General features: G+C 48.0%; 1 long non-coding RNA gene across 1 annotated transcript; it reads left to right on the plus strand.

Annotated features, from left to right (window-relative positions):
- Positions 1–2,172: 2,172 nt before the first annotated feature.
- LOC125463836 (uncharacterized) lies at positions 2,173–12,558 on the plus strand. Its single transcript, XR_007249920.2, has 3 exons — positions 2,173–2,796; positions 4,229–4,498; positions 12,159–12,558. It is a non-coding gene; the product is annotated as an uncharacterized LOC125463836 (long non-coding RNA).
- The last annotated feature ends 352 nt before the right edge of the window (positions 12,559–12,910 follow it).

Below are 12,910 nucleotides of genomic sequence, written 5' to 3' on the forward strand. Positions count from 1 at the left end.
GATGCAGTATACCACATTGGCAGATGTGCAGGTGAACCTCTGCTTAATGTGGAATGTCATCTTGGGGCCTGGGATGGGGGTGAGGGAGGAGGTGTGGGGACAAGTGTAGCATTTCCTGCGGTTGCAGGGGAAGGTGCCGGGTGTGGTGGGGTTGGAGGGCAGTGTGGAGCGAACAAGGGAGTCACGGAGAGAGTGGTCTCTCCGGAAAGCAGACAGGGGTGGGGATGGAAAAATGTCTTGGGTGGTGGGGTCGGATTGTAAATGGCGGAAGTGTCGGAGGATAATGCGTTGTATCCGGAGGTTGGTAGGGTGGTGTGTGAGAACGAGGGGGATCCTCTTGGGGCGGTTGTGGCGGGGGCGGGGTGTGAGGGATGTGTCGCGGGAAATGCGGGAGACGCGGTCAAGGGCGTTCTCAATCACCGTGGGGGGGAAGTTGCGGTCCTTAAAGAACTTGGACATCTGGGATGTGCGGGAGTGGAATGTCTTATCGTGGGAGCAGATGCGGCGGAGGCGGAGGAATTGGGAATAGGGGATGGAATTTTTGCAGGAGGGTGGGTGGGAGGAGGTGTATTCTAGGTAGCTGTGGGAGTCGGTGGGCTTGAAATGGACATCAGTTACAAGCTGGTTGCCTGAGATGGAGACTGAGAGGTCCAGGAAGGTGAGGGATGTGCTGGAGATGGCCCAGGTGAACTGAAGGTTGGGGTGGAAGGTGTTGGTGAAGTGGATGAACTGTTCGAGCTCCTCTGGGGAGCAAGAGGCGGCGCCGATACAGTCATCAATGTATCGGAGGGAGAGGTGGGGTTTGGGGCCTGTGTAGGTGCGGAAGATGGACTGTTCCACGTAACCTACAAAGAGGCAGGCATAGCTGGGGCCCATGCGGGTGCCCATGGCCACCCCCTTAGTCTGTAGGAAGTGGGAGGAGTCAAAAGAGAAGTTGTTGAGTGTGAGGACGAGTTCCGCTAGGCGGATGAGAGTGTCGGTGGAGGGGGCCTGGTCGGGCCTGCGGGACAGGAAGAAGCGGAGGGCCTTGAGGCCATCTCCATGCGGAATGCAGGTGTACAGGGACTGGACGTCCATGGTGAATATGAGGTGTTGGGGGCCAGGGAATTGGAAGTTCTGGAGGAGGTGGAGGGCGTGGGTGGTGTCACGGACATAGGTGGGGAGTTCCTGGACCAAAGGGGAGAAAATGGAGTCCAGATAGGTGGAGATGAGTTCGGTGGGGCAGGAGCAGGCTGAGACGATGGGGCGACCAGGGCAGGCAGGTTTGTGGATTTTGGGAAGGAGATAGAAACGGGCCGTGCGGGGTTGGGGAACAATGAGGTTGGAGGCTGTGGGTGGGAGGTCCCCTGAGGTGATGAGGTCATGAATGGTGTTGGAGATGATGGTTTGGTGCTCGGGTGTGGGGTCATGATCGAGGAGGCGGTAGGAGGTGGTGTCGGAGAGTTGGCGTCTGGCCTCGGCGATGTAGAGGTCAGTACGCCATACTACAACTGCGCCACCCTTGTCTGCGGGTTTGATGGTGAGGTTGGGGTTGGAGCGGAGGGAGCGGAGGGCTGCCCGTTCTGCGGGGGAGAGGTTGGAGTGGGTGAGAGGGGTGGAGAGGTTGAGGCGGTTAATGTCTCGACGGCAGTTGGAGATGAAGAGGTCGAGGGAGGGTAGGAGGCCTGGGGGTGGTGTCCAGGAGGAGGACTTGTGTTGGAAGCGGGTGAAGGGGTCAGTGGAAGGAGGGTTGGGTTCCCGGTTGAAGAAGTAGGCATGCAGGCGAAGACGGCGGAAAAACTGCTCTGTGTCCGACCGTGACTGGTATTCGTTGATGTGTGGTTGTAGGGGGACAAAGGTGAGCCCCTTGCTCAGGACTGACCGTTCGTCCTCAGTCAGTGGGAGGTCTGGGGGGATGGTGAAGATTCGGCAGGGCTCAGTGTGGCTGTCTCCTCTGGGGTTGCAGGCTGTGGAGGTTGTGGGCGGAGCGATGATGTCGTCGGCCGTGGGCGGGGTTCCGTCGGCCGTGGGCGGGGTTCCGTCGGCGTCGACCGTGGGCGGGGTTCCGTCGGCGTCGACCATGGGCGGGGTTCCGTCGGCGTCGACCGTGGGCGGGGTTCCGTCGGCGGTGGGAGGTTCGGGGTGGGCGGCAGCAGCTGAGGTGAGGGTGGTGTGTGGGCTGTAGTACCTGGACGTGGAGGTGGTGACTGCAGCAGCGGTTCCGGAAGTTCTGTGGCCGGCGGAGGCCGATGTGACGTCATCGGTGGGGTCTCCGGCCGTGTCCTCATGGTCAATGGCGGCGGGTGCATGGTGGGGGAGGGGCAGGGACAGAGTCGGGATTTGGGAGGCGCAGGAATCCTCTTGTGGGTGGCAGGGGCCCGTGAGTTGGTTGTACTTACGATTTTTGGTGTCCAGTAAAGCTGAGTGGAACTGGGTGTTCAGTCTGTGGATCCTGCGGAGGATAAAAAACAGCAGGGGTCCTGTGCAGGTGTGGGAGAGGGAGGCTCTGAGCTGGGGCAGGCTGGATTGCAGTGTGTGGAGGTGCCGGCGCATGGCTGCGAGTGTCTGTTTCAGGACTCGCAGGGAGAAACGCTTCTGAAGGGTCTGAATATTCTGGGTGTAGAGGTGGTCACGGTTGGGGACAAATTGGGAAGGTTGAAATGTGGACTGTAGTCCCTTGGGGATGATCTGGTTCCGTAGGCAGGTGCTGAGAAAGGTGATGTGGCTGTGGTACCTGGTTTGCTTCAGGACATGGTCGAGCAGTTTCAAGGCCGAAGAGATTACAAGAGAGTTGCAATGGGAGAGAGATTCCCTGAGGTTGGTCCTAGTTCCCATTATCTCTGATGTCTTCTGCAAGTTGTTACTATCGACCTTCAATTTTGCTTTAGTTTGAGGATAGATTAGAAAAGGCGAAGGGGATGATTAAGAGCAGTTTTTAAAATTGTGATGGGTGTGGACAGAGTGGACAAGGGGCGACTAATCCAACTCAGAAACGGGTGGAGAACCAGTGGTCTGGGTTTTAAGTTTATAAAAAGGCAAGCGTGAGGTGAGAAAACCGCTCAATGAGCAGTATGATGGATGCAGTTTCAATGGAAGCACTCAAGCATTGGATGATTATTTAAATGAAAACAACCTATAGAGGTAATGGGGGTGAGAGAAAGTCAAAATATTGACACTAAGTTCAAACACTCAGGCATGGTGCAGCTATGACAGTCCAAGCGATGCTTTTCTGCATCTCCATCCGTCTGTACTTCAGTAAGTCGCGACTGATGGACAGAACCTGAACAGCTTATAATTTTGGCAAAGATCTGTAGCTCGGGTTGTGGGTGACATCGTTGACTTGCTCGCCGAGCTGGTTTGTTTAACTGGGACAAAGTGACTATAGTAGCCCAAGTCAAACATAGACACGCACGGGAACTCTTGGAGGCATGGTTCTCCACCCACACTTCAATGGACAAACACACGGAATTGGACTGCTTGTACAAACCCATGCAGATCAAAATCGGAAAAGATAGTACTCCCAAAAACAGACCAAACAGTATAAATTCCAAATGGAGTAGAATAATATCATTTCATTTGAGGCTCTACTGATGATGTCACCTAGCATGTTGATGAAATGTTTGAACAAAAACAAGCCAGCTCGGTGAACAAGTCAACAACCTCAACCTGAACTGTTTCTGGGACGTAGAGAACTGTGGGAAGTATGACCTCCACTTTTCAGCATCTGTTGCCAAATGTTTTCTTGCAGCCTGATAGCAGGCCAGTGACCTGAACCTTTTAACTGCATTCCTGACTCCAGATATATGCTGAATATTTCCAGGTTTTTTTATCATTTCATTTCAGATCCTGTGTCTGATAAATTTTGTTTTTCATGTTTGTTTGATTTTATGTATATTTTACAATAAGAATACAATAAATATAGTGAAAAGCTTTCATTTGTCACCATGATAAGGCCCCATTTTGAATAATTTAAGGCAAAAAAAATCTTGAAAAGAGTCCCTCAGTCCTGAACCAGTTCATCACCATGAATGACATCTGAGCTGCCATTCCCTCTGCCACTGCTTCGCTGCCATCTATACTGTACCCAATCAACATCAAAGACACTGATCCTCAGGTACCATCTTTGCCACTGAACTGATATGACTCTGTCATTGCCTGTGCCAGACCAACCAGTGTCAGAGTTGTGTTTCTCACTGCTGGGTCCACCATATTGATGTTATTATTCTGCCTTTCTGCCACCACTTCACAGTTTATAGCACTGGACCTAATCGACAACGAAGTCGCCGATCCTCAGGTGCCATCTCTCTCCACTGGGCCAACGTCACCTCTGCTGATGAAGCAGCCACCGATTTCAGGTCCTGTGCTTGCTCTGGAAAAGTAAGTAGCGGCTCACATGGTCCGCCTTGGGTCCACAGTAAGCCTGCCCGAGGTCCGCACCCTGGGCCTGGCTGAAGATTCCTGGATCTGCCCAAGGCCTGCATTCTGTGCTCCTGCTGATGCCATCCAAGCTCAGGACAAGGTAAATAAGGAAAAGCGAGAAAAATGTTTGGTACAGACAAGCTCTGGAACAGGACCCCAGTGCCATCTTGGATCAAATTTTTAATAGAACCAAATCTGGAAATGCAGGCAGACCAATTGGGAAGCATTTTAATTCATTGTGGATGTTGGATGAGAAGGTCAGTCTATTGTGTGGGAAAGGATAATAGTTCAGGTGTTTTGTAAGTGGAAGCCTAGGACCAGCAGTGTAGAGACCATGTTGTACAGCATGGAAACAGACCCTTTGGTCCATCATGTTCATGTCAACCAGATTCTAAATTAATTTAGTCCTATTTGCCAGCATTTCACCCTTATTCCCTCTAAACACTTCCTATTCATGCACCCATCTAGATGCCTTCACAATGTTGTAATTGTACCAGCCTCCTCCACTTTCTCTGGCAGCTTATTCCAAACATAGACCACCCTCTGGAACAAGTTGCCTCTTGGGTCCCTTTGAAATCTTTCCCTCTCACCATAAATCTATGCCCTCTAGGGTTGGGCACCATGCTCTTGTGGGGGGCAGGAAAAGATTGGATATTGACTTACTAACACCCCTCTTGATTTTATAAACCTTAAGGTTACACCACATCCTCTGACTCTCCATGGAAAAAGCCCTAGCCTATTCAGCATCTCCCGATAGCTGAAACCCTCCAACCCCACTCATGTGGAGGTGTTGGAAAAGGTGCAGAGGAGATTTACCAGGATGTTCCCTAATGGATCTTACGAGGAAAGGTTAGAGCGCTAGGGCTTTTCTCTTTAAAACGACGAAGGATGAGAGGTGACTTGATAGAGGTGTACAAAATGATCAGAAGTATAGATAGAGAGGACAGTCAGAGACTTTTTCCTAGGGTGGAGGTAGCTATTATAAGGTGGCATAGTTTTAAAGTGAGTGGAGGTTATTATAGGGGAGATGTCAGAGGTAGGTTCTTTACTCAGCGGTAGGGTGTGGAATGCATTGTCAGAGCGGGTAGTGGAGTCGGCCTCATTAGGGGCATTTAAGTGGCAATTAGATAGGTATATGGATGACAGTATAAGGTCAGGGTAGAGGTTAGGTAGACCTTGGGTTTAGTTTAAATGTTTGACACAACATGGTGGGCGGTAAGGCCTGTACTATGCTGTACTGTTCTATGTTCTAATGCCCTTGTAAATCTTTTCTGCAACCTTTCAAGTTTCATAACATTTTTCTGATAACAGAGACCAGAACTGAATGCAGTGTTCCAAATATGGCCTAATCAATGTCATGTACAGCTGCGACATGTCATCCCAACTCCTATATTCAATAAGGGCAAGCATACCAAATGGCTTCTTCATTACCCTGTATTCCTGTGGCTCCACTTCAAGGAGCAATGAACTTACAATCCAAGGTCTCTTTGTTCAGCAGTACTCCTCACGACTCCACCTTTCGGTCCTCCTGTGGTTTGCCATGCGAAGATGCAACATTTATCTAATTAAACTCCATCTGCTACTCCTTGGCCCATCAGCCCATCTGACCAAGGAGCTGTTGTACTCTGAGATAACCTTCTTCACTGTCCACTATGTCATTTTGGTGTTATCTGCAAACATAATAACCATTCATCCTGTATTCACATCACCTCAAAGTAAATGTAGTGTCTCTTTGGATTTTCCTGAACCCTGTTTGCCAAAGCTATCTTGTGACCCCTTTTTGCCCTCATGATTTCACTCTTGAATATACTCATTGAGATTCACTTGATCCCTGTGGTCTATACCTGCCATATGCTTCCTCCAAGATAATAAAATGTGAGGCTGGATGAACACAGCAGGCCAAGCAGCATCTCAGGAGCACAAAAGCTGACGTTTCGGGTATGCTTCCTCCATTCTCTTTCTAAAGCCTCCATTTCTCTAGTCTCCATCAGAAAGGTCTAGGCCTGAAACATCAGCTTTAGTGCTCCTAAGATGCTGCTTGGCCTGCTGTGTTCACCCAGCCCCACACTTTGTTATCCCAGTCTATCCAAGTTCTCTTCATAGCTAAAATCCCCATTCCAGACAACAATCTGGTCAACCTATTCTGTATCCTCTCAAAAGCATCCACGTCTTTCTGGTAGTCTCCCAGAACTGTACACAGTATTCCAAATGTAGCCTCACTAAAGTTCTACAAAACTGCAAAATAACTTGTCGGTCCTCATACTCAATGCCCCTTTCAACAAAAGCAAGCATGCTGCAGGCTTTTTTTTTGCTACTTTATCTACATGCGCTGCCACCTTCAGTGATCTGTGGACCTGCACAACCAGATTCCTCTGCCAATTAATACTTCTCAGGGTTCTGCCATTCACTGTACAACTTGCACCTGCACTTCAGCTTCCAAAATGCATCACCTCATATTTATCCAGATTAAACTCCTTCTGCCATTCTTCTGCCTCTGCCTCCAACTCGTCTCCATCCTGCTGTGTTCTCTGACAATCCTCCTCACTATCTGCAACTCCAGCAATCTTTGTATTGTCTGCAAACTTGCTAATTAGATCAGCCACATTTTCCTGCAGATCATTTACATAGATCGCGAATGCAGAGGTCCTAGCATGATCTTTGTGGAACACCACTAGTCACAATCCTCCATTCTGGAAAACAGCCTTTCACTGCTACCCTCTATTTCCTCTGACTAAGCCAGTTCTGTATCCTTCTTTCCAGCTTATCCCTGATACCATGTGACTTCATCTTTTCTACCAGTGTGTCATATGGGACCTTGTCAGAGGCTTTCCTGAAGTACATGTAGACAACATCAACCATCTTTCCCTCATCAGTCATCTTCATAAACTCCTCAAAAAAACCCTCCAGTTAATCAGGCATAACCTCCCTGCACAACCATGCTATCACGAATAAGGTCATTTGCTTCTAAATGCATCTAGATCTTGTCTGGGAATCCCTTCCAATAATTTCCCCACCACCAATGTGAGGCTCTCGGCCTATATTTACAGGATTTTCCCTGCTAACCTTTTTTAAACAATGGGTCAACATTGGCTATTCTCCAGTCCTCTGGGAACTTACCCATGACCAAAGAGGATACAAAGATGTCTGCCAATTCTCCGGCAATTTGTTCTCTCACCTCCCTCAAGATTTTGGGATAGATTCCATTAGGACCCGAGAATTATCTGCCTTAATACTTTTGAAGATGCACAACACTTCTTCCTTTTTACTAGTCTGCTTAGAAATTTACTGCTCCCTTCCCTGAGATCATCCTCCACCAATTCTTTCTCTTTGGTGAATACTGACACCAGGTATTCATTTAGAACCTCGCCTACCTCTTCTGCCTCCACACAGATTCCCTCTTTTGTTCTTGAATGGGCCAACCCTTTTGCTGGCTACCCTCTTGCTTTTTATATATGTATAAAAAGCCTTTGGACTCTCCTTAATCCTGTTTGCTAACTACTTTTCATGACCCTTTTCAGCCCATCTAATTCTATGTTTAAGTTCTTTTCTATTTGTATCCTTCAAGTCTTTGTTAGTTCCTATTTTCCTAGACCTTACGTACGCTTCCCTTTTCCCTTTCACCAAGGTCATAACATTCCTGGTTATCTAAAGTTAATGTAACTTGCCATACCTATTCTCACAGGAACATGCTGCACCTGAACTCTTGTCCGCTGCTGTTTGAAATACTCTCACATGTCTGACGTGGATTTCCGTCAAACAGCTGCCTCCGATCAAAATTTTCCAGTTCCTGCCTAATATCGTAGTTCGCCTTCCCCAATTTAACACCCTCACTGCTTTATACCTATCCATGAATATCTTAAAACTCATGGTGTTATGGTCACTACTCTCAAAATGCTCCTCCACTGGCTAGACTCATTAGGTCCAGTCCAACCCCTTTCCTGGTTGGGCTGTTTACTTACTGTGTCAAGAAATCCTCCTGAAAGGTCCTTACAAATGCTGCCCCATCTAAGCCCCTAGCATGAAGTGAGTCCCAGTCAATGTAAGGGAAGTTAAAATCACCCACCACAACAACGCTGCTCTATTTGCATCTTTCCAAAATCTGTGTACATATTCTCTCCCCTTTCTCCCTCTAGTTTTTGGGAGGCCTGTAGTATTCCCCCAAAATTGTGATTTCACTTTTCCAATTCCTGAGTTCTACCCATACTGCTTCACTGCATAAGTCTATCACTGCTCCATGTATGCTATCCATGATACTCTTCACTTCGTGAATGCTCCAATGTGTCCCCAGAGACTGCTCTAAGTCCAAAATTTGGGCTTTCAAGAGCTGCATCTGGAGACACTTATTGCACACATGCAGGTCCTGGGCCCTAGAAACATGCCCGGCTTCCCACATCAAGCAGAAGGAGCAGACTATTATTTGGAGCTCCCCTTTAAGTTAATGAATCCTTACAATGTCAAATACTTTTTAATACTAAATTGAAACTTCAGATGCTCTCTGCTCCAAGAACAATTTCTCAAAACTTAACTGAAAACCAACCGAAGATGGAGAGTAAAGAAGATAGGTGGAGAGAGTATAGGTGGGGAGGTAGGGAGGGGATAGGTCAGTCCAGGGAAGACGGACAGGTCAAGGAGGTGGGATGAGGTTAGTAGGTAGATGGGGGTGCGGCTTGGGGTGGGAGGAAGGGATGGGTGAGAGGAAGAACCGGTTAGGGAGGCAGAGACAGGTTGGACTGGTTTTGGGATGCAGTGGGTGGGGGGGGGAAGAGCTGGGCTGGTTGTGTGGTACAGTGGGGGGAGGGGACGAACTGGGCTGGTTTAGGGATGCAGTAGGGGAAGGGGAGATTTTGAAACTGGTGAAGTCCACATTGATACCATATGGCTGCAGGGTTCCCAGGCGGAATATGAGTTGCTGTTCCTGCAACCTTCGGGTGGCATCATTGTGGCAGTGCAGGAGGCCCATGATGGACATGTCATCTAGAGAATGGGAGGGGGAGTGGAAATGGTTTGCGACTGGGAGGTGCAGTTGTTTGTTGCGAACTGAGCGGAGGTGTTCTGCAAAGCGGTCCCCAAGCCTCCGCTTGGTTTCCCCAATGTAGAGGAAGCCGCACTGGGTACAGTGGATGCAGTATACCACATTGGCAGATGTGCAGGTGAACCTCTGCTTAATGTGGAATGTCATCTTGGGGCCTGGGATAGGGGTGAGGGAGGAGGTGTGGGGGCAAGTGTAGCATTTCCTGCGGTTGCAGGGGAAGGTGCCAGGTGTGGTGGGGTTGGAGGGCAGTGTGGAGCGAACAAGGGAGTCACGGAGAGAGTGGTCTCTCCGGAAAGTAGACAGGGGTGGGGATGGAAAAATGTCTTGGGTGGTGGGGTCGGATTGTAAATGGCGGAAGTGTCGGAGGATGATGCGTTGTATCCGGAGGTTGGTAGGGTGATGTGTGAGAACGAGGGGGATCCTCTTAGGGCGGTTGTGGCGGGGGCGGGGTGTGAGGGATGTGTTGCGGGAAATACGGGAGACGCGGTCAAGGGCGTTCTCGATCACTGTGGGGGGAAAGTTGCGGTCCTTAAAGAACTTGGACATCTGGAAGTGGGTGGGGGGGAAGAGCTGGGCTGGTTGTGTGGTGCAGTGGGGGGAGGGGAAGTGGGTGGGGGGGAAGAGCTGGGCTGGTTGTGTGGTGCAGTGGGGGGAGTCTCTCCCTAACCGGTTCTTCCTCTCACCCATCCCTTCCTCCCACCCCAAGCCGCACCCCCATCTACCTACTAACCTCATCCCACCTCCTTGACCTGTCCGTCTTCCCTGGACTGACCTATCCCCTCCCTACCTCCCCATCTATACTCTCTCTACCTATCTTCTTTACTCTCCATCTTCGGTCCGCCTCCCCCTCTCTCCCTATTTATTCCAGTTCCCTCTCCCCATCCCCCTCTCTGATGAAGGGTCTAGGCCCGAAACGTCAGCTTTTGTGCTCCTGAGATGCTGCTTGGCCTGCTGTGTTCATCCAGCCTCACATTTTATTATCTTGGAATTCTCCAGCATCTGCAGTTCCCATTATCTCTGTTACTCACCAACAATAGTTTCCTGAAGCTGTTCAAGATCGTGCTCCAATACCTGCTAACCTTCCTTGCACAATGTTCTGTCTCCTCTCCTCTGAAAGTTGCCCCTCCTTTTTTTCTTGGTTAGAGGAGGAAGGAAAATGAAAACACTACAGTAATGTAATATTTGGGGTTAACTATTCCTTCACAGCAGTTCTTGACAACTCCCTTCACATCTGTGCTGCAGTAACTGCAGGTGACAGATTTTGATGCTAATGACATCCATCTCCACGTCATGTTTTGTGGTCTGCTTCTGATGTTTGTAAACACTGGTTCAGTTACATAATCAGGCTAAAAATCAAATGAACTGGTTTCCTGTTAAACACACAGTACATCAATACTTTGTAATGTTTTTTAAGAGAAGTTATTTCTTTTGAAGGGCTCTCCCTCTCCCCATCCTCACTTCCAGCAAGTAAGGAATTCATGAAGATTTTGTCATTAAGTTTTAGGCAATTCAATCAGCTGCTTCTGCTCTTCCTGTCCTTTCCCTTGTTTCATAAAGATAGTAACAATGAGCAGGAGCAGCCCATTTGGCCCTTTAAGCTTGCTCTGCCATTGAATAGGATCATGGCTGATCTGCTATCCCAATGTCATAGTCTCTCCATACCCCTTGATATCTACTGTCTTAAAAAAAATCTTGGATTTACTTCAAGACCTGGCCTCCACAACCCTTCTGTGGGAGAAAATTGCATAGGTTGATAACCCTTGTGAATAAATATTTCCTCATCTTAGTCTTAAATGACGTATTCCATATCTTGAGACTGTGAACCTTGATTCTGGGCTTCCCAGCCAGGAGCAACATCCTCCCTACATCTAGTGTCTACCATTGTTGGAATTCTACACATTTCAAATAATCAACATTCAAAATATTCAAATTGTCTTTGACATTCCCCATTGCTGTGAAGTTGCATCATTATTTATTTTCTCACCTATCTCCTGTCGTGCTGTCTGTGCTAATTGTGTCTGCCTTCTGCATCTCTGGATGAATAGAAGTTTTCTCCAATTAAACATCATAAAGATTCAAACCACTGTTTTATTCAATTTACTAACTACAAGCTCAATCAATCTGACTTGCAGCCGTCTCAGACTAAACTAGGTTTTCACAACCTTGTATCCTATTTCACCCAGACATAAAACATTCAGTTTCAAAATTGCATCATTGTGGAGATCACCTATTTCCATCTCGGTATCATTGCTTGACTTTGCCTTGGCTCAGCTAATTTTCCCCTTTTTATCCTCAGACTTCAAGCACTCTTGGCTGGTCTCTCACATTATACACTTCATAAATTTTGAGTCTTCGAAAACTCACTTGTAAGGAGTCTCATTCATCTCAGACCTATCTTGGGTTTAAAATTCTCAACTTAATTTCCAAATCCTACTGTGATCTCACCCCTCCTTCTGTATCTGTTTGTTCCTCTGGTTTGAAATTACGAACAAAAAGCAGTAGCAGGCCATTTATCTCCTCAACTGTGCTGTCTAATCAATAAGAACATGGCTGAACTCATTCTGGCCTCATTCAGGTCTCCTGATCATCCCCATTTTTAAATGATTCACTAGTACCAGTGATCCATTCAGCTGCCTGGCCTTATACATTGGAATTCTCTCTGTAAAATTCTTTGTGTGTCTATCTCTACTTTCACATTGCTGCTTAAACTGTAGTTCTTTTGTTTTAGATTTTAGATTCCCTACAGTGTGGAAACAGGCCCTTCGGCCCAACAAGTCCACACCAGCCTTTGAAGCATCCTACCCAGACCCATCCCCCAATAACCCACACACCCCTGAACGCTATGGGCAATTTAGCATGGCCAATCCAACTAACCTACACATCTTTGGACTGTGGGAGGAAACCGGAGCACCCGGAGGAAACTCACGCAGACACGGGGAGAATGTGCAAACTCACACAGAGAGTCGCCCGAGGCGGGAATCAAACCCGGGTGACTGGTGCTGTGAGGCTGCAGTGCTAACCATTGAGCCACCATGCCACCCAAAATTTGTTCAAAATTTTGTTCTCTGACAGAAAGTCACCTTGTGTAGCTTAGCATTATATTCTGGTTTGTCATACTCTTACATTAAATGCACTTCATACCTTCGTAGAAGTTGTACATTATGGAATTTATTGAATGACCTCTCCCCAGTGTGAATTCATTATTGTCTCAGCAAATGTGAGAATGGAGTTATTACCTTCACATATGGAGCAAGTGAATAGCCTCACAACAGAGTGAATTCTCTGGTCACTCAGTAGACTGGAAGAAAGAATGAATCCATTCCCATGCATGGAACTGTTCAATGGCTTCTCCCCAATGTGAATTTACTGAGACATTTTTACAGGTGCCAGCACTGGTAAGTGCTGTGAAATTCCTGAGAATGTGTTCACACTGAGAGACTAGGTTCAGCCATTCATCTCACAATTTATCAAACAACAGCA

The sequence above is a fragment of the Stegostoma tigrinum genome, chromosome 22 (genome assembly GCF_030684315.1).
Source record: "Stegostoma tigrinum isolate sSteTig4 chromosome 22, sSteTig4.hap1, whole genome shotgun sequence".
In the NCBI taxonomy this organism is placed as follows: domain Eukaryota; kingdom Metazoa; phylum Chordata; class Chondrichthyes; order Orectolobiformes; family Stegostomatidae; genus Stegostoma; species Stegostoma tigrinum.